Source organism: Vicia villosa, unplaced genomic scaffold (assembly GCF_029867415.1).
Source record: "Vicia villosa cultivar HV-30 ecotype Madison, WI unplaced genomic scaffold, Vvil1.0 ctg.004458F_1_1, whole genome shotgun sequence".
NCBI classification, from domain to species: Eukaryota; Viridiplantae; Streptophyta; class Magnoliopsida; order Fabales; family Fabaceae; genus Vicia; species Vicia villosa.
Genome location: NW_026706442.1, coordinates 56498 through 81634, shown reverse-complemented (window position 1 = coordinate 81634; position 25137 = coordinate 56498). Strand labels below are relative to the sequence as shown.

The 25137-nt window shown below is 35.8% G+C and overlaps 1 pseudogene; it reads left to right on the top strand.

Annotated features, from left to right (window-relative positions):
• The first annotated feature begins 24467 nt into the window (after positions 1-24467).
• Positions 24468-24915, top strand: LOC131642079 (SKP1-like protein 1A; annotated as a pseudogene).
• Positions 24916-25137: the final 222 nt, after the last annotated feature.

Sequence of the window (25137 nt, the reverse complement as noted above, 5' to 3'; positions counted from 1 at the left end):
TTTTGTCAAAAGATTCATCATTTGATCAATGGTGGATCATAATTCATCAAGAAAAGTTCAGAAATCGACAAAACTCTAAGTTTCAAAATTAGGGTTTTCTCCTAAAAAGTCAACTGAACTTTGACCGGCCATAATTCTCTCCTCGTTCATCCGAAAAATTCCAACCAAAGCTTATTTTGAAGGAAATTCAATTATCTTTCAAATGAAATTGGTCCCATGGTCATTGGATTTACCATTTGGAAAATATGAGCCAAGACATTACAGGTCATTTTCAAAGTCAACAAAAAGCAGTTTTTTATCAAAGCCCATAACGTCAGGATAAATTCTCCAAGCATTCATGATCCAACCATGTTTCTAATGATGTTAAAGGGCTCCCACGACCAACATTAGGCCCATGACATTTTTATTTCTTTTTTAATTTAATTTTATTTCATTTAAAGTTAAATTAAAAAAGAAATGGTTCAAGATAATGATTCAAGGCTTTTGTCCTTAGCTTGAGTCACCAAGTTTGATCCAAACTCTGCAGCATAGAGGTACAGAAGACATATGGCAAGAGGGGTGAAGAAAATTGAAGCCATGGCCAAGGAATTCAAAGCTTTTATTATTAAAAAATTCAAAAGTTCAAAGACACTCAAAGCTTGTTAGCTTAAGTTTGCAGCACCTCTATTGCTTATAAATAGCTAAGAACACTTCAGCAAGAGGACACACACGAATTCAGAGCCAAAGTTCACCTCTCACACTTCAAAAATTTTGCAAGAAACTTGAAACTCAAATTTTGGATTTAAGGCCAATTCAGTGAGATTTAAACATTCAAACATCTTCCTCAAGTATCACTGAACCTATTCCAATCATTACCAGGCCTTGAAGCTCACAGAATCGAGCTCCATAAGTCATGGTTAAGGGACTTTCATTTGAACTCGGTTACACTAATTCATGCACCATAAACTTGTTTTAAATACATATTCATGATCATATGAACTTGTAGAACGTTTCTGGATTGTTTAATTTGAGTTTAAGTGCAGGTATATGGAGTTGCCATTTTAGGGTTTCGAAGCATCAAAAATGGGGATTTGCGATAGAGACCAAATTAGGTGACAACAAGGGCATATTCGAGCTCAGGGCATGTCACTTGATTGATCTGGGTTACTATATTTTTTGTTCATCTTGTTTCGTGCAGGTTTGAGATCGGAGATGATCAGCTAGGAAATAGCTGGGAAAAATCCGTAGCTAATTTGTAGCTGAAACTTTTACAGGTTTGCAAGGTAGAAGACGAGGACGTGGCGTCCTCTGGTTGGCCAGTTTGCGCGCGTGCGTTTTTTAAATTTCAGACCAATCATGTGCTTTGCGTTCCACCATCATACCATGTGCCTCACGCTTACAGCCATCAGATCGACTTGTAACAAGATCCAACGCATCTGAGCACGCATCCATACCATAGACCCTCCCATCAACCACACCAGTTTATATATTTTTGATATTTTCTATTTTTATTTGATTTTCCTTGTAAAATTAATTTAAAATAGTTTTAAAAATCAAAAAATTATATTAAAAATATTTTTCTAAAGAAATAGAACCTTATAAACTTAGGGTATACCTCCTAATTGCTGGCTCAATCAAAAACAACAGAAGTTCTTACGCATCACTGTTTTTTCAAAACAAACTTTCAAAGAGCGAACACTTTGTATATATCCAAACAAGGACCATTACGAAGTTTAAAATCTTTTTTTTCAAACCATCAAAATATCTTTCGAAAGATAAACACTTTGTATACATCCACACAAGGATCATTACAAAGTTAACTCTATACAAAATATTAAAAACCACATACAAGCATTTCAAGCAAAACAAACGATTCAAACAAGTGAGCTAAGCAATTAAGAGCCCATGGATAACCATGGATACAAAGGATGCTAACACCTTCCCTTTGTATAACCTACCCCCGAACCCAAAATCTCTTTAAGGTCTTTTTTCTGTTTCTTTTATAAACCTTTCCTTAATTGGATAAAATAAAAGTCGGTGGCGACTCTCTGATTTTCACAACTCAAGAATAAAAGAAGAGTCAGTTCGCATCCCACAAAAACCGAGGATCACAGTAGTGAATGTCATGATCGATGTCATGACATCCGTGTGTGACAGCAGGAGCTGTTATTGTTTATTAATTGTGTTTCCTGATTTATCCCTTTTATCAGTTTAGGAAACTTTTTATTGAGTGCTGCATATTTCGTCCAGAAGATCCTACTGACAGCACATTGTGTAACACACAGTTGGCGTGTGAATTAGGTTAACTTTGTTAACCCTAATCTGTTCTTAAAAAGCCCAAGGCCCAATACTGCATCTAGAAAGGACTGCAATCCTAATTTGGAACGCAGACAGAAGATTGTGTATTGTGAAGAACTGTTGTTCTGTAACTGTCTCGTGTGATCCAAGTAATTGTCCTTGATGATTGCGTTGGAATTAGTCTGTGTTTGTGTAATGTCACTCTAATCTTTTAAGCATGAGTGTGCGTCTCTTGGTTGAAGCTTTTAAGAAGATCAAAGTGTGTTTTTGAAGAGTGTCTTCTATCTGTAATTGTTTATTGTTTATGTGTAATCATTGCTGTGATTGAGGGGGAATGGAATGGAGATATTCCATATCTAGTTAAAACCTAAGTAGAAGGGTCATTGGGTAGTGATTAAGTAAGAAGTTGTAAACGGGGGAGTTTAGATTTGAAATGATACTATTGATAGTGGACTTCATCCCTGGCTTGGTAGCCCCCAGAGTAGGTTGTTTGAACCGAACTGGGTAAACAATTCTGTGTGTTCTTTATTGTTTTTATGTTGTTTTGTTATTACTGTATGTGCTGCATAATTGTGGGTGTCATAACATCCAGTCTGACATCGAGCGTGTGTTACTAGAATTTTCAATTACCCCAATATTTCTGGCCATTTAGAGCATTATTCGCAGCTAAAGAAGCAGTACAATTAGAGTATTCCAAGAACACCTACACGATAAAACAATAACACGTTCAAACAACTTAGTTTGGATTAAGAATAACCTCAAACTCTATTTGTTAGAGAAGACATTGTAAGACCATAAATCTAGGCCCATAAATTCATTCAAATCATTGTGTTAAATCAATTCCTCACTAATGACAACATCTTAAGAGAAATAGAAAGCAAATGGAAAACATGTCAGAATGTTAGATTTATTTTCAAAATGTAAGTACATTTATAGAAAGCTTAGATTTCTAATTCATTCTATGTTGTAGAGTTTCTATCTTTTCATTCCACTACTTAAACTTCCTTGATATGTGATTTAGCAACAAAAATAATGGTTATAATATATATATATATATATATATATATATATATATATATATATATATATATATATATATATATATATATATATATATATATATATATATTTTATATCATGGTAGTGCACATCTTGTTTCTAAAATTAATTGATCTTGTATGGTGTGAAGTTTGTAAGATTAATCATAACAACAAGGATATGAACATCACACACTTAGCCAAGAAGAAATACCTGAAGAACATCACACACTTAGATATTGGCATTAATGCTGCCACCACCTGGAACAACCTTATATTGATAAACCAATTAGTGTAACTTGTGTTTTGGAGTATAAATATTCAACAAAATTATGAAAATCAAGATGTCAGATAAACCACTCTTTTTCAAAATCCTTTAAACTAAAATGATAATACTAGTAAATAATATCATTAATATATTTGCCAACTTCCATTCATAATCATTAAATTAATGATAAGAGTGACATACCATTTCGTGCTCATCACTTGGACGTAGTCGGTGACCGATATTTGGCCAGATTCCTGAGAGAGATACATAACAATACAATTTAGTTAGATGGATATCCTCTCCCCTTTCAACCAACTTAACAATAAAGAAAAATAAAGCTAGAATCGTCGAGGGCTAACCCAGAGACAATAGGCTATCCAATTACCCTTTGTCCTGCAATTCAAAATTAATACATTTTTAATTGGTAAAATTTGTTTAGGTAACATATATTTAACACAAACATTTCGTTATCTTCTACATACTGAATCATTGAGAAATTAAACCGCTGTTGAAAAAGTATTGTGGTGTACTTTTCGTTTATATCGTATCCACAGGATTATTGTGATATCACCGCCGTTCTATATCCTATTTTGTCTTGAGTTAATGTTTCTTTAGTTTTGGGTTTGCAAAAGATCATTCAACAACTTTAGTAGCAAAGAGTAAATTAATGAAAGTTCTAAGTTAAAGAAAATGTATCAAGATTCGATTTCATCGACCTAAACTTGTATGTCTTCCTATAAATATATGTATATGAACTTGTTAACGATCAATATAATTACGTATCGACGTCTATATCGTCCGTGCCCGCAACGATATAGTTGGATCTACCGTATTGTTTAACCGACGATTTCTCTACCATTTAAACAATACAAATAACGTTTTAAAACCGATACTAAGTAAACATCAAACGCTAAATCCATGTCTGCAACTTATAGTTTGATAGATGATAAAGTTAAGTCTAGATACAAACATTGATGTCTCAAACACTTATACCATAGAAAAGCTTTAATAAACAAACTAAACCATCTATATTGATCATAACTTGTTCATACATAATATATTCACAATAAAACATACAAAAGGCTAGGAAGATTACATCTTATCTTGATACAAAAGAGATTTAGCTATCCATGAAAATGGTAGCTTGCTCAAGAAGGTAAGGATGAAGATAAACAAGCATCTACAGCGATTAATCGACGATCAAGGCTTCGATTATCCAATTCTTCACTTGCTACAGTAGAATATGCTCTTTTAGGTCTTAAGATTATGTAACTCTCTCCAAATATCACTTCTGGCCATTAAACAAGAAAACAGAATTGCGCAGACCGCGCTTAGCGCGGTGAAGCCGGCTAAGCGCGCTATCCCAAAATAGCTAAACCGCCCAACCGCGCTAAGCGGGCTCCAGACCGGGCTTAGCGCGGAAGTTTCTGCCAGACTTCCCTCTTTTCTTCAAAACCGCGCTTAGCACGCCTATACCGTGCTTTGCGCGGTACCTTTTTCCAGCAATCCTTAGCTTTTGGTCTTGGAACATCTTCAATACATTTTTCCATGGTCCAAGCTTCCATTTATCTAGCAAAAGCTATAAAATCCAACACAAATTGCAAAGATAAGAACTATTCGACACTAATATAAATATAAGAATATATATACCAAATGATAATAAAATACTACTATTAACCACAAAAAGACTTGAAAGTTACCAAAAATTACTCAAGATATTAACACAATTTGGTAACTAACAACTCTCCCCAACTTAAACATTTGTTTGTCCTCAAACAAAAACAAACACAACCAAGAGATCACAAGCTAAGACAAGAACAAATGGGTGGTTCAAATTCCATAAGCACACAAGTAACATCGTACCCTTGCTAAAATAACACCATGATTAAGATACTAATACTAAATACATATTTGATGTCAACAATTCCTAAAGCAAAATAAGTTCAAGATTGAATCACAACCTACACACTTCTCTAGTAAGAGACAAAATTTGAGGATCCTAACACTCACACAACAATGTCGCCACATCCAGAATCAATTAGGCATTCATCTACACACATTTATATAAAAAAGCGTAAAAGCAAGAATCACAAAGACTTTAGGGTTGTAGCTTGGCTTGGTTAACAAGGAAGTGTCATTCAAGGCTATTGAAACGAAAGGGTCAATACCTAAGAGAGCATTCAAATCACGATTATATCCACACATCCTTATCAACCGATCACACAATTTTATTGCTCAAGAGTTCATCTTTTTTTTTATTTAAAGGAAACTAGCTATATACAAAGCTCTTTTCTGTTTCTTTTTCTCTTCCTTTTTTTTTTCTCTTGAGCAATCACTTATTTTCTTCTCCACACCAATACAACTAATATATTTTTTATTCTTCCCAACTTGAATATTACCACCACATAATCACGAATGCTCCCTATTCTAAGGCGAAAAGGAATCAATCCTAACCACATTTCACGGTACTCTTCAAGGTTACGCTAGTGCAAAATGAACAATATAATTTTAAAATTTACACCCAATATATTAAAAACGGGTGTAAATAAGAAACACGGTGGCACTTTTGTAAATAAAGTGTCAGTTTATGATTGATCATGTGAAAATATACACCCTGTTTTTTAAAAACGGGTGTAAATTAAAAATATTATTATATTTAAATTTCAATTACTCCCGTTAAATTAAAAATCGGGCGTAAATTTAAATAGACTTTAAAAAATATATTTATTTTTATAACTCAAAATATTATTTTTAATAACTAGTTAAGTGAATTTTGTGAATATTATGAATATTATCAAATTAATAAGGAAATATTAATGGGTTTAAATTTATTAGATGAATAAAATACACTAAACCCATCCCATGCATTTCACCAAACCCTTTCAGCTCTGTGAACAATCTAGCACCCAAAAATCAAGGAAGATCTAAAACCACTGCAAACAAAATCGGAGGTATCCAAACGACGAAGAAGAGAGAGAATTAACAAATCAATTTTCATTTTTCATTTTTTTTTTGTTTAAAATCAAATCAAATTGGTTCAAGCTTTGTTTTTGTTCCCAATTTTTCATCGATTTGGGAAATTCTATTCGAATTTTTAGGTTTGAGGTTGTTCGATTGAAATTCATTGCAGTGTGGATGTTGTTGATTCGTGAGATTTTGAATTTTGTAGATTTTGAAATTCTGTTCTAGATCGTTTGCTGTTGTTCAAAGACGTCGGCTCAGGTGCTGCTGAACAACTCTGCTTCGTCTCGGAAGCAAGAGCATCTGGAAGCTGGAAAGCGTCGGGTATGTGTTTGATTTTGATTTTGTTCGAGATTCTGATTATAGATTCATGGATTCCCAAAGGAGTCTTCAAAGCCGAACCTGTTTTCGCCGAGCTTCCTTCCAAAGAGGAAATCGAAAAAATCATCTCCAACACGCATGAGTTCGTTCCTTTTCATCCATGCACCATCACTAATCAACCCTTAATTATTATTGACATCAACATTCTGTTATGTATATTATTGCAGTGTGGCTGAAGAGAATGATATGGAAGAAGATACTAACAAAAACAACGATGAAGTCGCACACGCTTTAAAAGTAGCTGATGCAATTGCTAAACCATCCAAGGAAAATACTGACGAAATTACCCTCGCCTTGCAAGAGCTCAACATGGAAACCTATGATGATGAAGATGACAAAGGTGTCTTTCTAATTTATTATTTTTTAAATTATTATCAGTGTCGCCGTGTCAGTGTCAGGACCGTGTTTCATAGCTTTTTATCTATCTATGTTTTCAAATAATTCACATGCCTAATTATTTATGCTTGATTTTTCTTATGATGTTAGGTTTTGAGTTGTTCAGTTCAGGGACTGGCGATTTTTATTATCAGAGTAATGAATTGGATCCATATATCAAAGATAAGAAAGTGAGATGAATTCAAATACTTTAATGTTTTTTTAGGCTAATTTGATCTGTTTACTAATTTTGTATCATTTATATGTTGTTTAGGAAGAGTATGATTCTGAAGATCTTGAAGACATGATTATTAATCCAACTGATTCTGTTGTTGTTTGCGCACGTACTGAAGATGATGTCAATTTCCTTGAAGTAAGTTAGTTGTACATTATATACATTATGTGACTAGAGCTATATGTTTAGTCCATCCTACATGTACATTCTCAACCTTTACGATTGGTCTACATGAAGAAGAATATGTGTTGATGCCTTAATTTGTTACCAACATTTTCAAAGGATATAAGTGTCTTGATGAATGTAGACATAGTTTTAGAACATGTAGAAAGATTACGGGACTTAATCAGTGGACATCTTGTTTGTACATTGTGATGAACTAACAAGTTAATTCCCATCACGTAGAGTAAATAATGAACATTTCGTTTATTTTTTGTAACGAATCTGTTTAAAAGGTTAACAATGTAAACATACGTACTAAGAGAATTAACTTGTTAAAAAACACTTGTAGGACTAATTTGTTTTCACACGCTTTTAGGTCTTATTTTTACTTTTACTTTTTAGATTTATCACACGCTTGTTGGCTCTGGCAGGTTTGGATACTTGAAGATGCCAATACCCGTGATATGAACTTGTATATTCACCATGATATCATTATTCCGGAATTTCCACTCTGCACGGCTTGGCTGGATTGTCCCCTTAAAGGAGGAGAAAAAGGTGCAAACCCTATGAGTTTTTTTGCTTCATATGTGTAGATAGATGGTTTGTAATGTTTTTGGCTATTCGGTCTTTCTATTTTCTGTTTCTTTGCTAGTAAATGTATGGGTTAATGGAAATATGAATAGCACAAGGAGATTAACAAACTTCAGTTATGAATTACGATTAGTTAGAAAATAAGGAGATTAATGCTTTATCTTTTAGGTTATTGCAATTTATGTTTAAGATTCAACCTTTGCATCATCTTATTATCTTAAAGTTGTTTCGTTATGATAACAGGAAACTTCTTGGCTGTTGGTTCAATGGGACCCTCCATAGAAATTTGGGATCTTGATGTTGTAAGTGTATAAACGTTGTTGCACTATCCAAAACCTCCTAAGCTTAAATGGAGTTTTTTTTGGGTGCAGAATATGTTGTAATTTTCTTTTGTTCTCAGATTGACGAGGTAGAACCATGTGTGGCATTGGGTGGCATAGAGTCAAGCAAAACAGGGAAAAATGGGAAAAAGGTTTGTTAAACATTGTGTTAATCAATCAGCATAAAATTATTTGGTTACCTCTTTTGTTTTGGATTTGCTGGTTACTAAATTGTGACAAAATTATTAAGTCACATGTGATATTCTGTTTGTATGGTCTGCTGTGTGAAGATTTAAATTCTGTTGCCCGTCTATCTATCTATATTTTAGTGATTTATGGACTTTATAACAACTTTTAGATTGTGAATAGCATTATATGGAACTTTTAGGTTTGGATGATATTGGTAGTTATAGATTTTTATACGCTATTACAGATTATTATGAACCATTGACTGAGTTTGTAAAATCAGTGCCACAAGATGAGAGGGTAATCCTTGTAGGTCATAGCTCTGGTGGAATTGGTATATCTATGGCTATGGAACTTTTTCCAAAGAAAATAGCAGTTGCTGTATTTGTTGCATCTAGAGTGCCTTCTCCTGATTTAGGCTTCGTCACTATCAACAAGGAGGTACTAAAGTATTATGTTGTTTTGTGTTTTCTCATATTTCTTACTTTAGTTTATTTATTATATACTTAAAGTAATAAATTTAAAATGATAAATTTAAACTACTTCCGTTGGATATATTTATCTAAGATATATTTATTTTGAAAACTGCAGTATCCTCAAAGATCGGATTTCAATTTGGAAAGAAAGATTATATTTGATGATAGCTCAAATAATCAATCAAATGGATCCATACATGACCCACAATTCTTAGCATCCAATATGTATTAACTATCTCCACCCAAGGTATCTTGGCTAATCAATATGCTTATGTTGATCCCAAAAAAAACTCTTAAATTTTTTTTTTAAAATGAATAGATAGATTATTTTGAAAATAAGATTTTTATAATAATTGTTTTGATAATGTTTGATGCAGGGTGTATGGACTCAAATGTCGGTGCTTGGAATGGCAACTGCTTGTATGACTTGTAGGTTGTAAGCTGAAAGTTTCCATTAGGACCTCGGTAGCTCGAATCTGATGCAGTTGTGGAAGAGACAGTTTCAGGTTGGTTTTGGTGGGTACTTGGTTTTCATTTGGTTCAGGTACAATTTGGTTTGAATAGCCAGTAATTTTTTGATGTGAGTTTTCTTTGGGTTCTAATTACTGAACTAGGTTAGGAATTATTAGAGGGTCTGTTAGTTAAAAAAATAAGGCTGAATTGTTAGTTGGAAATTGATGAAAATCTGGTTTTTCTTCTCTTCTGAACTGTCAGCCACGAGCTTTTGCTTTTCATATTGTCCTGTTTCCGAACTGAAAGTTTCTCACTTGTTTATTTGCGTATAGTGCTTGATGTATGTATGGTATGATTGGATATTTGACAATGGACATTTATATTGAAGCTTGGTGTTGAATGAATGAATGACCTATTCTGATTGTGTTGCGCTGTAGGCAGTCTAATTGGAACCGTGCCCACGATTTTATAGGCTTTTGAGATGTCCTTTAGGGGCTAAAGAGGTTTGAACAGGTATGAATATGTTAGACTATTTTGTATGTGTTTTGAATGTGATTTGAAATAATCAGATGTTGAGTTGTATGGTGAATCATGGCTAGATGATAATGGAACTATTTTTTCTGTTTTCGGATCTGACCTGTTGCATATACACACATTATGTAGTTGCGATTGAAGATTGAACGGTTGGTTTTCTGGTGACTGTTGTGTACAAGTACGAAACAAGTGCAATGTGGATGAATTTGTTGGACAGTTTCTGAAAAAAGTTAGTCAGATATGCCAAGAATGTATGTGTATATTTTGGAAGCCTTCAATTTGCATGAAAGAGTTGTATCTGTAGGTGACCAATATATGAGTTGGATGCTTGAAATCTGTTCTAAATTGTGATATTAGTGTGTTGTGTTGTGTTTGATGATAATTATATTATAAGAATCTTATATCTTTTTCTAGACACTGATTTCTTTTGCTCTAGTTCTAGGTAAAGTCTTGATCAATATGGCTAACAATATGCATTTGAATGTCATGTTTGTAACTTTGCATAATTGTTATCAGTTTGTTAACTTTTAATTATTATGCAGATCATAGAGGATTGTACAATCCGTTTTCCAGATGGACAGATAGCTGAAATAATAGAGCTAGTAGAAAAAACATTGCCAGCACCGTGTAACAAAGAGAAATCAAAAGAAATCTCCGAGGACGAAGAAGCAGAAGAACAAAAAAGAAAAATGGTTGAAAATCAAAAGGTTGAGGAGCAAAATCTACAAGATCAAATGCAAATGGTTGAAGAGGATAAGGACATAAAAGTGTTGCCAAAACAAAAGCCAAAGGAGAAGAAAACTGATATATGAAGAAAGTGTTATGACTTAGTTAAAATATAATTTTTATGTGTATGATTTTATAGTACTTGAAATATTATGAATGCACGTGATTTTGTATACTTTTTGGTTAATATTAAAAATATTGACTTAGTTAAAATATGATTTTTATGTGTATGATTTTATAGTATTTGCAATATTATGACTGAAAATGAAATATAACTAAACGGTGTATATGAAATAGGGTGTAAATAGATTTAAATATAATAGTTCATTCATAAATGGCGTATTTACACCCGATTTTTATTAAAATAGGGTGTAATTAAGAACGTATCTACACCCGATTTTAATTAAAACAGGGTGTAATTAAAACGTAATTATGTCCAATTACACCCGATTTTTATTAAAACAGGGTGTAATTAAAACGTAATTACGCCTAATTACACCCGATTTTTATTAAAACAGGGTGTAATTAAAAACGTAATTACGTCCAATTACACCCGATTTTTATTAAAACAGGGTGTAATTAAAAATGTAATTACGTCCAATTACACCCGATTTTTATTAAAACAGGGTGTAATTAAAAACGTAATTACGCTCAATTACACCCGATTTTTAACGGGTGTAAATGCGTTAGACATTTCTCACCCTGTGGATATACACCCGATTTTTATTAAAAATAATGGGTGTAAATTTAATAAAAAACGGGTGTAAATTAACATTTTTGTACTAGTGTTAAAAGAAAGTCATCAAGATTCAAATCAAAAATCGGTAATTATAAACAAGGAAATGATACCGATTGAATCTTGGCAAAACGGCTCAAAGTGGTTAGCAAATACTCACACACTCATCGGGTAGGTTATATTTGGTAGAGAAGTTATACTCGTAATGCTAAACAAAACGCTTTGATCACTTTCATGCTTTACACAATTAAATATAAACGCAAGATTAAACATAATAAACGCGAGTTAAACGCACATTGTTGGTAACCACAAAATAATATATATATATATATATATATATATATATATATATATATATATATATATATATATATATATATATATATATATATATATATATATATATATATATATATATATATATATATATATATACAATGGAAAGGCTCCTCACACTAATTTTAGCACTACAATGATTCATTATTGAACTATTTTTGTTAAAGAAAATGTGACATCTAATGTGTACATTTAAAAGCATCTAATTCATGGTATATTAAAGAAACGGTAAAAATGTACCTTGCACGTACTAATTTCACATTATATCATCACCGCCTCAATTGGTTGTAAAAAACTTGCTTCATCAAGGAAGCACTTTCACAAGGACAACAAAAATTTAAAACACAATTGCCTATGTATATAGAAATATAAAGCAATTAAACTAAAAACTTAATAAATTAAAAACAAACACCAAAAGGTGTCAAAATATCCAAAAGGCATAGTAATGCCTAAGATCCAAAATACCTCATCCTTTAAAAGGATGGAACAAAACATAACAAAGCTAAGTCAAAATAAAAAAAAACTAGCACTAAACATGCTAATAATAATACTAAGCATACTAATAATAATACTAAGCATCAACCATAAGACTACTCATCATCATCCTGGAGATTTTCTTTCACATTCTAATTCTCATCCTCGCCAACTTCCTCCTCCTCAGGAAATGGCCTGACCTCAGTCCAATTAGCATAATCTACCAAGTCTTGGCGAGAACTCCACGGATGAGCCACATTGGGCTCCATCATCTGCAACCTCAACTGAGACATAGAGTCATGCAAAAACATGAATGCTCTCTGATGCGCCATATGAAATGCCAAGTTCTCCTCTCTATCATGATCACTACGGCGGCGAGCAGGGCGAGCAGCAGCAACAGGAACAGCAGTCAACCTGGATAAACAGTAACGCTCAATAAAAATATCGTCAATAAAAGTATCAATTGACATAAGACCCTCAGAAGGAATCTGCACTCTAGCCTTCTTGCATAGATTCATGATCAGACCAGGAAAGATCAACTTGCAGGGAGCACGATCACCATGCCGAGTTCCACTCAAAGCAACCCTCTTCAGCTCATTCGCAATAATGCGAGTAATATCAATCGGCTCATGCTCAATCATACGAGCAACCAGAGCAGCAGACTCAGCAGGCAAAGAGGAAGTGTGACTCCTAGGCCTCAAATTATGAAGGACCACCGACATGAGAATCTGAGCATTAGTAGTCAACACTTTTCTAGAGAACTTCTGGGGCTGCCCTGAAGGATTAAGATCATAAGAATGCCCACTCATGCACAAAACCTCCCTAAGCTGCTCAAAGTCAAAATTACCGCGTGCCAACTGCACATGATAACCACACAGCTCACCATCCTCAAAAGGCAATGGAGTTCCTAGAAATTCACGGATAGCCTGACAAGAAAAATCGATCTCCTTTCCACGCACCCAAGTTTTGAACTCATAAGCCACACCTTCAACAGGAAATTCCTCACTTGGCACGGCATTAGCATAAAACTCTCTAACAATCTCCAAGTGAAACTTAGGTGCAGGCTCACAAAGTTTAAGCCAACCATACTCCTCAAGAGTTGCATAACACCACCCATAGGTTCCCTCAGGATTAATTTTCACAATTCGCTCAGGCCACCATGTCCTAACCTCTAATTTCTTGTATCTTTCCTCTTGGACATGACCCCTAAAACGGTTCTGATCAAACAGAATAGCCCTAGGTGCTTGAGAAGAACTGCCACCTTCGGTTCCGGTCTTTCGCTTCTTAGAGCCTAGGAACTTTGGTCCCATCTGAAACAATTAAGAAAATGGCACCACAAAACCAACATGTTAACAAAAAATAAACTGCTAAATTAAATGACAACTGCAAAAGACCACTCCCCCTGCATCAAACAAAAACAGACAGAAGAGGGAATTTTTCTGAAACTCCCGCGCTAAGCGGGCTCTGTGATTTGCAGAAAAAATCCCCTACGAACCAGGGTTTCTTCCCCACACTTCCAGCACCCAAAATTAGTTTCAAACACATAGCAAGGCACGGGAAACAGATTCTAATACTAAGTTTTCAACACACAAAATCCTAACCACATCATTTATATTCCTAATCTAAATCTAAACCTTATTATATATAAAGCAAGCATAAGAGAAAAGAAATAACAAGAAGATGATGAAGATATTACCTTGGTGATGATGAAGATGAAGAAAGAGCAAAGACCTTAAATAATTAGCAAAGATAAAAAGAAAGCAAAGAAAGAAACAAATTTAGGAGAAGAAAATGGGAGAAATGAGGCAACAAGACCTCAAAACCCTACTTCCCTCACCCAGAATTCGTGCTGGGCCGGGTCAAGGACAAAGGGCCCAAAAATCCAAAAAAAAAATTCTGAAAACCAAACCGCGCTAAACGGGGTGTGAAGCGCGCTAAGCGCGCAACTCTCCGAAACTAAGGCTTCAAAAATCCTCAAAGCGCGCTAAGCGGACTAGGAGCTCGCTTAGCGCCTGTGACAGAACACAGAAAATTTTTTTCTTCTACCAGCAAGTGTAACTTTACCGGTAGGTTGATTTTGGCTCGACAAGAATACAAAAAACATAAACGATAAAAAGCACATAAAACAAGCTGAATATTTACAAATTGGGGTGCCTCCCAATAAGCGCTTTTTTAACGTCGGTCAGCTCGACGGTCAAAGGCAATCAAGGATCACCAAATGATAAAACACAAGTTTCACGATTAAAATCGCTTCCTCGATAAACCTTCAACCTCTGACCGTTAACTACCCATTCTTGCTTTGATTTTTGGTCCTCTATCACAATAGCCCCGTGGCTTCTCACATCCTTAACCAGAAACGGTCCCAACCATTTCGACTTCAACTTTCCCGGAAAGAGTCTTAACCGGGAATTGAAGAGTAAAACTAATTGCCCTACCTTAAAGTCCTTAATTCTAATCTTACTATCATGATAGAATTTGGTCTTTTCTTTGTAGATTGAATTAGACTTGTAAGCATGCAATCTCATCTCTTCCAACTCATGAAGTTGGATTTTTCTTCTCTCACCGCAAAACTTGTGATCGAAATTTAAAAGCTTCAAGGCCTAATAAGCCTTATGTTATAGTTCTACGGGAAGGTGACAACTTTTACCATACACCATTTGGAATGGTGTAAGACCGATCGGTGCTTTGAAAGCGGTCTGATACGCCCATAAGGTTTCATCTAGTTTCATCGACCAATCCTTCCTAGAGCTAGACACGGTTTTTTCAAGAATTCTCTTTATCTCTCTATTGGCCTTCTCAACTTGCCCATTAGTTTGTGGATGATATGGAGTAGCTACCTTGTGCCTTACTCTATATTCCTCCAACACTTTCTCAAGCGGGGCATTGCAGAAATGAGATCCGCCATCACTAATCAACACTCTTGGTGTGCCAAACCGAGAAAATATATTTCTCTTCAAAAATTTGATCACGGTCTTACCATCCGCTTTTGGTGAAGCAATTGCTTCAACCCACTTAGACACGTAATCTACAGCTACCAGAATGTATTCATTGGACATAGAGGAAGGGAATGGTCCAACAAAGTCAATGCCCCAACAATCAAATACTTCTACCTCTAAAACACTTTGGAGGGGCATTTCCTCTCTTTTACCTATTCCACCAGTTCTTTGACAATTGTCGCATGAGGCAACATGGTGGTAAGCATCTTTGAACAAAGTAGGCCACCAAAATCCCGATTGAAGGACTTTTGTGGCCGTACGCAAACCATTAAAATGACCACCATACGGCGAATTGTGACAATGCCACAAAATGCTTTTTGTTTCCTCATCCGCGACACATCTTTGCAAAAGATTGGCACTACTCAACTTAAACAAGTGAGGCTCATCCCAGACATAAAAATTAGCATCGTTCAAAAACGTTTTTCTTTGATTCCAAGTTAGATCATCCTGTATCCAGCCGGATGCTTTGTGGTTAGCCATATCCGCGAACCAGGGTCTAACTTCTTGTACCATGTACAGTTTCTCATCCGGGAATTCTTCCCTCACTTCTTTTTCATGTTTAGTCACCTCGGTATTAACTAACCGAGACAAATGATCCGCAATCAAATTTTCTGTACCTTTCTTATCTCTCACTTCAAGATCAAATTCTTGAAGTAGAAGAATCCACTGAATAAGCCTCTGTTTTGAATCGGGCTTGGTGAGAAGATATTTGATTGCGGCATGATCAGTATAACACACCACTTTAGAACCAATAAGGTAAGAACGAAACTTTTCCAATGCAAATACAATTGCGAGCAACTCTTTTTCAGTGGTGGCATAGTTAACCTGTGCCTCATTTAAAACTTTGCTCGCATAATGTATAGCATGGAAATTTTTGTTCTTCCTTTGGCCTAAGACCGCACCAACCGCATAGTCACTAGCATCGCACATGAGTTCAAACTCAAGCGGCCAATTAGGAGCGACAATTATGGGTGTGGTGGTCAATTTTTCTTTGAGTTCTAGGAAAGCTGTTAAACATGATTCATCAAAAATAAATTCTATACCTTTGTTGAGCAAATTACTCAAAGGCTTTGTTACTTTGGAGAAATCCTTGATGAATCTTCTATAGAACCCAGCATGTCCCAAGAAGCTCCTTGTGCCTTTCACATTCACCGGAGGGGGAAGCTTTTCAATAACTTCGATTTTTGCCGGATCGACCTCAAGCCCTTTTGAAGAAACCTTGTGGCTAAGAACTATCCCATCCGTTACCATGAAAGTGAACTTCTCCCAGTTGAGAACCAAATTTGTTTCAATACACCGCTCCATCACTACATCAAGGTTTTTCAAGCACAAGTCAAAAGACGACCCGTACACAGAAAAATCATCCATGAATACCTCGATGCTTTTCTCGATCAAATCTGAGAAGATAGCTTGCATGCACCTTTGAAATGTTGCAGGAGCATTACATAGTCCAAATGGCATTCTTCGGTAAGCAAAAACGCCAAAGGGACATGTAAAAGCAGTTTTCTCGTGGTCCGCCGGATTCACTGATATTTGATTGTATCCTGAATAACCATCCATGAAACAATAAAAATTTCTTCCGGCTAACCTCTCTAACATTTGATCCATAAACGGTAATGGAAAGTGGTCTTTTCTTGTTGCTTGGTTCAACCTCCGATAATCAATACACATACGCCACCCGGTCACCGTTCTCGAAGGAATCAACTCATTCTTTTCATTTCTCACAACCGTCAATCCTCCCTTCTTAGGAACTACATGCACCGGACTCACCCATTTGCTATGGGAGATGGGATAAATCATCCCCGCCTCTAATAACTTCACAACCTCTTTTCTAACAACTTCTTTCATGGTTGGATTCAATCGCCTTTGAGGTTGTGTCACGGGCCGAAAATCATCTTCTAACATAATCTTATGCATACAATAGGCCGGACTAATACCCTTCAAGTCGGATAAAACCCATCCTATTGCTTCTTGATTCTTTATCAATACTTCCTTCAATCGATGCTCTTCCTTGCTAGACAAACCACTATTAATGATAACCGGCATAGTAGAATTGTCACCGAGAAACACGTATTTCAAGTGAGACGGTAACACATTCAACTCCACCTTTTGCTCTTCAACTTTAGGCTCATCTATCAATTCTTCAATTTGAGTTTCAAATGGATTCATCTCATCACAAGCCTCTAGATTTCTCAAGCAATCTTCAATTTCTTTCTCTTGATCTTTGGTGAGCACTTCGAGAGCTTCCATTAAAGTTTTCTCAAGAGGATTCGACAAGTGAATTTGATTCTCCACTTTCATTATAGCTTTTTCTGTAGCATCGATTCTAAAGCAATCGTCATCATCACTCAGATGCTTGATGGCTTCAAAGAGGTCAAGACATAATTCTTCATCTTGGTACCTTAATTTCATTAAGCCATCATCAATATCTATCATCATTCGGGCCGTCTTCATAAAAGGCCTTCCTAAGATCAAAGGTATATCAGGATCTTCTTCCATGTCTATGACGACAAAATCAACAGGAAACCAAAATTTGTCAAACTTGACAAGCAAGTCTTCCGCAACTCTATGAGGATGAGCTGTGGACTTATCTGCTAATGATAGCATCATTCTAGTCGGCTTCAAGTCATTAATTCCTAACCTTCTCACCATAGACAATGGGATCAATTTAATGCTAGAACCGGTATCCACCAAACCTTTGCCTAAGTGAACATTTCCAATAGACACCGGCAAGGTTACCCGTCCAGGATCATTTGATTTAATCGGTGTAGTGCGTTAAATTAACGCATTACAACAAGAGCTCACCGTTACTACCTCCGGATCCAAGAATCTTCTCTTCTTAGTGATGATGTCTTTGATAAATTTAGAGTACATCGGCATTTGCTCTAATGCCTCGGAAAAAGGAACATTGATTTGCAACTTGCTAAAGATGTCCAAGAACCAAGCATAGTGCTTCGCATCCTCTTTCTTTGACGGACCGGGAGGATAAGGTAGTTTCTTCACATGAATTGAGTTTTCTTTCATCTTCCCCTTTTCACTCACACTCAATTTTTTTCTCTCTTTTTCTACTACTTTATCAAGAGTTTCTTTTTCCACTAGTTCTTTCTCTTTCTCATTTTCAACTAAATCACCCTCAACATTTTTTCTACTTCAATTTCCCTATCTTTTTCAACTTCTACAATTTCTTCCTCTACTATTTCTCCTACACCCATATCAATATTTCTACCACTACGAGTTAGAATTGACTTACAATGCTCACGAGGATTTTCTTGTGTAGTAGCCGGAAAAGGACCTTTATTTTGATCGGCAAGTTTCTTTGACAATTGCCCGACTTGAGTTTCAAGGTTCTTTAGGGCGGCATCCGTACTCTTTTGGCTTGCAATTTGCAATTGCATGAATTGGCTAAGAGTATTCTCTATTGAAAGCTTTGTTTGTTGAGGTTGTTGAAGTTGTTGGTTGTAACCACCTTGATAAGGACTTGGACGATTCGATGGACCCGCATCCGGCCTCCATCCTTGTTGATAACCTTGATTACCTCTTTGTTGGTAACCTTGGTTATTGTTGTAAAGTTGTTGTTGTCTCCCACCATAACCTTGATTAGGATTTGACACATAATTCACCTCTTCACCCGGTGGAGGACAAAAACCAGTTTGATGGTCACCCCTACACAATTCACAACACATCACCTGTTGATTTTTAGAAGGGATCCCATTTATATCTTTGATTTGTTGAGGTAGTTTTGACATTTGTTAAGTGAGCAATTCTACTTGTTGTGTCAATAACTTGTTTTGAGCAAGTATTGCATCACTAGTATTCAATTCAAGAACTCCCGGCTTTCTTTGCAATGCACTACGGTTGTGTTGCCCTTGATGTTCATTCAAAGCCATTCTATCAATGATAGCAATCGCTTCTGCAACAGTTTTTGACATCAACGAACCACCCGCGGTAGCATCTAAAAGAGTTTTTGGTTGAGGTTGGAGTCCATTTCTAAAGATATGGATTTGAGACAATTCATCAAACCCATGACCTTTGCATTTTCTAACCATGGACTTGAACCTCTCCCATGCTTCATTGAGAGATTCATTCGGACCTTGAGAGAACACCGCAGTAGAAGTTTTCGCTTCCATGAACCTATTGTGAGGAAAGAACCGATCCATAAATTTCTCTTCTAAATCGTTCCAATTTGTCATGACATTATTTGGTTGATCAAGGTACCATTCCTTAGCTTTTACAATTAAGGAATGAGGAAAAAGTCTCCTGAACACCTGTTCTTCTTCGGCTTCCGGAGCACCAATTGTTCCGGCGATCTCGTAGAACTTTGTTAGATGAGTAAACGGATCCTCGTGATCTGCCCTTGTGAACGGATTTTGGTATAATAATTGAAGTAACCCCGTTTTCATTTCGGAGTTTCTTCCATTGGCTTGATCACGAGCAAATTGTGCATTCAGACGAGGGCTATTAGCACAAGGCCCTCGAGCTGGAACATTAGGATCCGCATCCATTTCTTCCTCAACTAAGTGTTCAACTGGAGTTGAAGAAGAAGATGCTTCTTGTTGTTGTCTTCTTTCCCTAGCTAGTTGTCTCCTCCTACGAGTTTTGCTATTCTCTCTATGAGCAGTCCTCTCAATCTCAGGATCAAAAAGGAGTTGATCTGCAGGTACACGTCCTCGCATAAACTGTAATCTGAAAAACTAACCAAGCAAATTAAAAAACACAAGGAATATAAATTTAGAATTAAGAGATTAATTATAAGACTCAATACAAAACAAACTATTGCAATGCTTGCAATATCTAAACAACAATCCCCGACAACGGCGCCATTTTGTTGAAAGAGTATTGTGATGTACTTTTCGTTTATATCGTATCCACAGGGATTATTGTGATATCACCGCCGTTCTATAGCCTATTTTGTCTTGAGTTAATGTTTCTTTAGTTCTGGGTTTGCAAAAGATCATTCAACAACTTTAGTAGCAAAGAGTAAATTAATGAAAGTTCTAAGTTAAAGAAAATGTATCAAGATTCGATTTCATCGACCTAAACTTGTATGTCTTCCTATAAATATATGTATATGAACTTGTTAACGATCAATATAATTACGTATCGACGTCTATATCGTCCGTGTCCGCAACGATATAGCTGGATCTACCGTATTGTTTAACCGACGATTTCTCCACCGTTTAAACAATATAAATAACGTTTTAAAACCGATACTAAGTAAACATCAAACGCTAAATCCATGTCTGCAACTTATAGTTTGATAGATGATAAAGTTAAGTCTAGATACAAACATTGATGTCTCAAACACTTATACCATAGAAAAGCTTTAATAAACAAACTAAACCATCTTAATTGATCATAACTTGTTCATACATAATATATTCACAAGAAAACATACAAAAGGCTAGGAAGATTACATCTTATCTTGATACAAAAGAGATTTAGCTATCCATGAAAATGGTAGCTTGCTCAAGAAGGTAAGGATGAAGATAAACAAGCATCTACGGCGATTAATCGACGATCAGGGCTTCGATTATCCAATTCTTCACTTGCTACAGTAGAATATGCTCTTTTAGGTCTTAAGATTATGTCACTCTCTCCAAATATCACTTCTGGCCCTTAAACAAGAAAACAGAATTGCGCAGACCGCGCTTAGCACGGTGAAGCCGGCTAAGCGCGCTATCCCAAAATAGCTAAACCGCCCAACCGCGCTAATCGGGCTCCAGACCGGGCTTAGCGCGGAAGTTTCTTCCAGACTTCCCTCTTTTCTTCAAAACCGCGCTTAGCACGCCTGTACCGTGCTTAGCGCGGTACCTTTTTCCATCAATCCTTAGCTTTTGGTCTTGGAACATCTTCAATACATTTTTCCATGGTCCAAGCTTCCATTTATCTAGCAAAAACAATAAAATCCAACACAAATTGCAAAGATAAGAACTATTCGACACTAATATAAATATAAGAATATATATACCAAATGATAATAAAATACTACTATTAACCACAAAAAGACTTGAAAGTTACCAAAAATTACTCAAGATATTAACACAATTTGGTAACTAACAACAGCTTCATAAGTAAATAGACCAATCAAAGTGTATTCCACTGTCCCACTTTCAAATGAAGCCAAACACAGTCCTTCTAGAGTGCAATCTACTTATGTATTTTTTTGAAGGATGTACACCCTATCATGTGGAACTAACTCATGTGCTTCATAACAAAGCAGTAAAAACTCATTTGAGAAGCTTGCTCTTTTTGCAACTAACATGTGCATATCCCTCAGGGCCAATACCATCACCATCCTCAATGATCAAAAACTGAAACTTGCCTTAGACAACTTGCACAAACAAAGTATTGCCCATTGATTATAGAACAAGCAACAAGAAATTGACACAACATAAAAACAATCGCAGCGATAGACCATAATGATACGCCCCAATAGAGGCACAATAATAATGATTAACACAACAAGAAAACAAGAAATTAGTGATTACAAACACGACTCAAAGAATCCTAGAAAATTTATCAACATCACCTCTGTATAAACCAACAAGAAAAAAACCAATTGTATCTACACAAAAGCCGCATACAGAAAGTTTGATAACATATAACAGTAAAAATTATGCGCATACTCTTAATACAAAAAAAAACCTAATCTTTCAACCAAAAATTTACACGAAAAAAACAAATATCCAAATCCAATAAATAGTTCAAAGTGCATCAACCTAAACTGATTGAAGAAACAAAAAAACTCACGTTACAACCCCAAAATTTCAGAGAACTTCAAGGATATCATCAACACCACTGAAAGTAAAAGCACCGCCTTCCTCCAAATTGAAAGCTTAGCAACCCTATCTTCCGCCAACAAAGCGTAACGTCTTGACCTAACCCCCAATCCAACAGACTTATCACTCAACTTAAGCTCTACCCCAATCGCCTTCGTGAAATCGCCATTCCCGTCGGACAAAAGAAGCACTTCATTGTTCACCTTCAAATGCTTCTTCCATGCTTTCATCACGAAAGCATTGTTCACATACACGCGATGGTTTCGACGCCTTTCACTTTTAGCTCGACTGATTTCTCCACGAATCCGGGAACGTGTTTCTGGGAGCAGGTGGGAATGAAGGCGCCCGGGACGGCGAAGAGGACGGCCTTTTTTCCTTTTGTGAGGTCGGAAACAGTTATGGTTTTGACGTTGCCTGCGGGGTCGAGGAAAGAGAAGGTGGATTCGGGGAGCTTGTCGCTGACGGAGATTGTGGCAGAGATTTTTGGGGATGAAGAGAATCTGAGGGGTTTTGGGTGGAGGTGGTTTTGGTTTTAGGAGATAATTAGGTTAGAATGAGGTACCTATTGTATTAACATTTTTGTTGTTTTTTTTTAATTTAAAATAAATTAGAACAAAATAATTAAGGAGAGGGAAACTTAAAAAAAAAAGAGGGAAGTTTTGGCGGGGTGTAATTTTTTGAGTTTGGGCCACAGTTTGAAGTGAAAATTATAATGCCACGGTTTTCATTTGCGGTTTAAAATATCTACAGTTTGTTAGACGTGGCAAATGAAGAAAAGGCCACACTTTCACACTCCGGATTCAATTTTTTAAAACATATGTCTACTATTTGAAAACCCTAGCTAAAGCTTGTATATGGCCACAATTTTTGAGTTGTGGAAAAATTTAGCGTGGCCGTAGGCCAAAAATGTTGTAGTGCTCTTTCCAGGGTCGTGGGTCTTCTCAACGTATATGCACTCACTGCGGCCGCAATAATCACATAGTGAATACTTATTTTATGAGGCATGGATATCCTCCCGGCTACAATTACAAAAGCTCTAAAGTCACCATCAATAATGCTGCTGCTTCTACTCCCATTGACACGCCTGATACATCTTCAGAGGCTTCCACAAGCTCTCTCGCTACCATCCAGGATCAATATAATCAAATCATTCAACTTCTCCAACATGTGTCCTCTACTTCCCCAACCACATCTAAAGTCGCTCTTCCGCACATCAATTCCGTATCAAGAACCTCGTTTAAGATTCGATTGGCCACCTATTATGGTTTCCACTATCGGGCCACCCACCATTTATTCTCACTCTCCAATTGTCTAGTCCTGGGCATGAGAGGGTATGTTAAGAGTCTCACATCGGACAATATATGGCTTAAACATGTGCTTATAAGTGGGGGCAATCCTCACACTACTAGTCGAGTTTGTAGGGTTGAATTATACTTATTAAAAAAAGAATAATATCATAATTAATTTAATGTATGTATTATTGAGTTTTACTTATAATAAATTTCTTGACAAAATCCAAAACAATATAATTTTTTTTTTGCTTTATTCGCTCTGGTTGTTAGGGGAATGGGGCCCTAATAATCCAGAGTTCATGCCGAGAGGTCATGACACTGACCAAGTATTGTTTCAATAAGAAATCAAATTCAGTATTTCCCGAACCTTCGTCCTTAGCAGGAGCTCGTTTAGCACTCGAGCCCAATTGTTTAGTTAAAAACAATATAATTAGTTATGAAACAAATGAGAGATAATAAATGAAATCTAATTTGTATTTAATTTTACTTGAGAAAGATGTATTTTTTAAAACAATAATCGAATAAAATAAAAACTAGTTTTTTCTACTTATAGTTTATAAAAAAAATCAAATTTATTTATATATTTTTACATAAGGAGTACTATGTAACAGAAAAAAAGTTAAAAACCAATATCCATTCTATACGCTTTTATATGGATAACAAATCTTTTATATATTTTTAATTAAAAGGTAACAAATCTGTTTGATTCAAATTCAAATCAAATCTCTAAACAAAGAAAAAAAAACAATAAATTAAACTTGTTGGATACGCTGGAGTCCAACCCTAGTTGCAATATAAATACTGTCAAGCTGTTAGGGTTTCTGAATACTATTCAACAATCAAAGTTCAATCATGGCATCAACAACAAAGAGATCAATCTCAAGAGTCGAGATGGTGATATTTTTGAAGTCGACGAACCAGTAGCGTTGGAATCACAAACGATCAAGCATATGATTGAAGATAATTGCGCCGATGACACTGGAATTCCTCTTCTAAATGTAACCAGCCAGATTTTGGCAAAAGTAATTGAGTACTGCAAGAAGCATATCGAGGCTGCGAATTCTGAAGAAAAACCTGCTGGTGATGATGGTCTCAAGGCTTGGGATGCCGAGTTCGTAAAGGTTGATCAAGTCACACTCTTTGAACTCATATTGGCGGCAAACTATTTGGACATCAAGAGATCTTACAACCCAAGCTACCGCGGACATGATGGTTGGTAAGACTGTTGAGGAGGTTCGCAAAATGTTTAATATTGTGAATGACTTCACAAAAGAGGAAGAGGAAGAAGTTCGCCGCGAAAATCAATGGGCTTTTGAATGATTACACATATTTTTTTCAGATTTTATAAGACAGAGTGATAAGTTTAATGACTAAATTCATGTTTTATTCATAATTTCATTTTAAGGATCTGTCTTATGTTATGTTAGTTTTATTCATCAAAGAGCTGCAATATTATGTATTTATATATGTTTGAGTCTGATTTAATGTTTCTCTGATATTTATATTGATGCTGTGTTATTGTTTTGTGCATTGGTTCTGTTT